The sequence below is a fragment of the Melospiza melodia genome, unplaced genomic scaffold (genome assembly GCF_035770615.1).
Source record: "Melospiza melodia melodia isolate bMelMel2 unplaced genomic scaffold, bMelMel2.pri scaffold_61, whole genome shotgun sequence".
NCBI classification, from domain to species: domain Eukaryota; kingdom Metazoa; phylum Chordata; class Aves; order Passeriformes; family Passerellidae; genus Melospiza; species Melospiza melodia.
In genome coordinates this window covers 3611545-3614983 of record NW_026948800.1, presented here as the reverse complement: position 1 = coordinate 3614983, position 3439 = coordinate 3611545, and positions in this window count along the sequence as shown.

The window sequence follows — 3439 nt, the reverse complement described above, 5'->3', positions numbered from 1 at the left end:
ACTCTCTAAGTTTATCTGCTCCCGACATCATCTGTACGTAAAAATGTGCCTCTGTACGTAAAAATGCCCCTAAGCCCATCAGCTCTTCTACTATTACTCCATGTAATGGGTCATGTGCATTAAACAATAACTGCTGATGCTGAGTAAATATCAACTGAACTATTCTTCTTAAATCATTAGGACATAAAACCTGAGTATTAAAAAGATAATCTAGCATTTGCCTAACAGGTTCACTTTTTACTCCAAACTGACTAACCGTAGAACGTAGCTGAGTTAATAGCTTCCAATCTAAGGGAGTATATTCCGCTATATTATGCGTAAGGTTCCCCTGTGCATCATACTGTGGTGTGTATGTGACCGGACATGCAAGACTAGAAGCTATTTCCACCGCCTCACCATCCCCCATTTGCATTACTTCTTTTGCCAAAGCAGCCCAAGCTTCCCTCCTCTGTTTAGCCATCTGTCCCCATGGATCACGGTGTGCCCCTGGGATGGGATCTGACTTTTTAGGGGGGCTATGCTGCTGGCACTTCGGTACAGACACCGAGTTTTCACACGGGAAAGGCAGTGAAGCAGAGGCTGACTCGAGCGGGGGAAGCAGCCCCCCCGCTGGAGCTGACAGTGAAACCGGAGCCAGCTCGAGCGGAGCCGGCTTGTGCGGGGGAATCGACCCCCCCGCTGCAGCCGTAACTGGAGCCAGCTCACTCGGGAGAAGCGGCGGAGGCAAAGATGGTGGCGGAGGCGAAGCTGGCTTGCTCCCACCCCCACCATCCGACCCGCCTGAAGTTGGTGGCGGAGACAAAGCTGGTTTGCTCTTACCCCCACCATCCGACTCGCCCTCCCCCTTTAACAGAAAAGGTGCAGACGGTTCCACTGTGCCTATAGGAAAATCCTCCACACCACTTTGCTGGGGACTCTTAGGCATAAGTATCTTAGTTACAGAAGGTGCCAGAGGATCATCCTCACGACCATACCCTATATTCCTCTTATGAGCTTCTGTAGCCCTTTCTGCTACCTTTCTCTCAGAGACCTGCTGAAGTAACGTGTTATCCACCACCCGCCATAGCTTCCCAAATTTCTTTGCTGACTTATCATCCTCTAACACTGTATCCCACAGTATTTCCCCAAACTTCTTCCACTCTGCTAGCTCATGAACTGTATGCGGGTTAGAAAAGATACCTTTAGCATGGCCATAAGCTAATAACCCTGGTAATTCCTTTTTTAAATCTATCCCTTTTATTCCTCGCCGTTCTAAATACGCGGCGAATAAATCGTATGCCGCTTGCCTATCCATACCTATTAATCAGCGCACGCTGTTGCAGCTCTCCAGGCTCCTGCGACACGTATTGGCTTGATTCACTGTTGTGATCCTCAAGGATGCTCCAAATTCCGGCACCGTCCCGGCTGCAAGGACCCAAACCCAACTTCCTCGACCGTGGCGTAATCCCCTTTTTCTTTTAATCCGAGAAAAAAGGACAGAGATTCGGCTTTGCCCGCATTCTCCACCATTTGTCGATGGAAGGAGACCAGGATATCAATTAGATCATCACAGGCCCAATTTTGTTGATCAGTACAGCAGGTTAAATACAGTTCATAATGAGCTTCATACATATTGCAAAAGTTGAGCTCAGGATTGGTTAGTTACATATCAGCAACTACGCCTACTTCTGCATTCTTATGGTTCTACTTTTGATACTTTCTACATATTCTCAGGGAGAATCTCTCTTCCCTATCCTCATGTTGTGGCAAGGGCATTCTGTCCTTGCCTGTCATTGGTCACCGATGCTGACTTCTCCTTCCAGCTTACTGACTGCTGACTTCCCTCTCTCAGCTTGACCAGCGGCATTATGTCAGTATGGCCTTTCTCAGCTAACCAATTATTAATAAATCTCTCCACAGGCTGGCCCACACTCACAATGCTACCTGAAAGACAAAAGCAGTGCAGTGCGCTCACTGGCATACAGAGACACCGCTGCCCAGAGCCTCCCAAAGGCAGCCCCACTGCCAGCAGCTCTGGGCCCTTTGCGGTCCCTTGGCTTCCAGCTGCTGAGACCAGCAAGTGGGAGGGCCATCTTCTCCACCTTTCATCATGTGGCCTTTCCAAGAAGGCCTTGATTTCATTCAAGCGCACCATCCTGTGTCATAAGCCAAAATGAGGAGCCCTTAAGAAGGGGGCCCTAAGAGGTAACCAAGGGCCTTTGCAGCCTCTGCAGTCACAGCCACCATCACTGGCAGGTCCACTGCCAGGGGCACAAAGTGTCTGAGACAGAGGAGGAGTAAGAACAAGAGCCCGAAAACAGCTGGGGCCAGAGAGCTCCCTGGGGCCTAGTCACTTGCTAGGTGACTAGGTGACTAGGTGTCAGCCTTCTGCTCAAGCAGAAACAATCTCTGCTTTTGTCTTTGGCACAGAAGGCAGCCCAGGCAGAGCCAAGCCAGGCCCAGCCACCCTCACCGGCAGCAGGAACTCCCTGAGTGCTGCTGCGCTGCCTCAAAGCACAACAACAGGTTTTGCAGAGAGGCCTAAGTGCCTCTGAGACCGAAGGGCAGCTTCTGGTGCAGCCTACACCCAGACACGCACACAACACACTGCTCTGGCAGACAAGAGATGCACCCGACTTACTTAGTGTCCTCAGGCCCTGCTCCTCCCTCATCTCGGGCTGCTGGGCTGCGCTGCTGCAGGCAGTGCCAGAAGCAGGGGGTGAGCTAGCTGCTGCAGGGCACGTTGCTCCAGTGGCACCAGGTGGAATTGCAGGGCCTGTGTTGAGCTGGGACAAGGAAGGATTGCCTGTCAGAAGGGCGGATTGCACACATGCCCTGCGCAGCGCACGGCCAGAACAAGGCTTGGCAAGGTGCTGTCAGCCACCGCCAGGCCTCTCCAGCTGGGGCGTTTCCCATGTCTCCTTCTCAAAGGCAACTTTGGGAAAAGCCCAAAGGCTGCTTGGATGCAGCCCCTCACAGCCACCTCCATGTTCCATGTTTGCAGCTTTTCTGCAAGACACTGGCAACAAGGTAGCCATGGAGCTGCCAAGATCCAGAAAGAGATCAGAGCAGGGCCCTAGAGCCTCGTTGCTTTCCTCCTCCTGTCTTTCCCTGGGCAATGAAATCAGCCCGGAGCTGGCATGCAGTGGTCTGCTCAGAAGCCTGCAGCATGTCCCTTCTCTGATCTGTTTCATGGATTTCCCCTCTCCATGACAGCCTTTAGGGAGTGGCCCTTGGGACATGCCTTCCAGCCCTACCCAGACCCACCCGCCCTTTACAATGCAGGGCTGCCAAGCATTTTCCTCTCCAAACTCTGCTCTGAGTGGCTGGAAGTGAAGCACAGCCTGAAGCCAATTAGTCCATGGAGAGGGCAAGTTCCCTTCCAGGGGTCAGTGTCTCCCTGGTTCCCTGCAAGGCTGTCAACTGCGTCTTTGGGCCGCTCCATCCGCTGACCACAGGC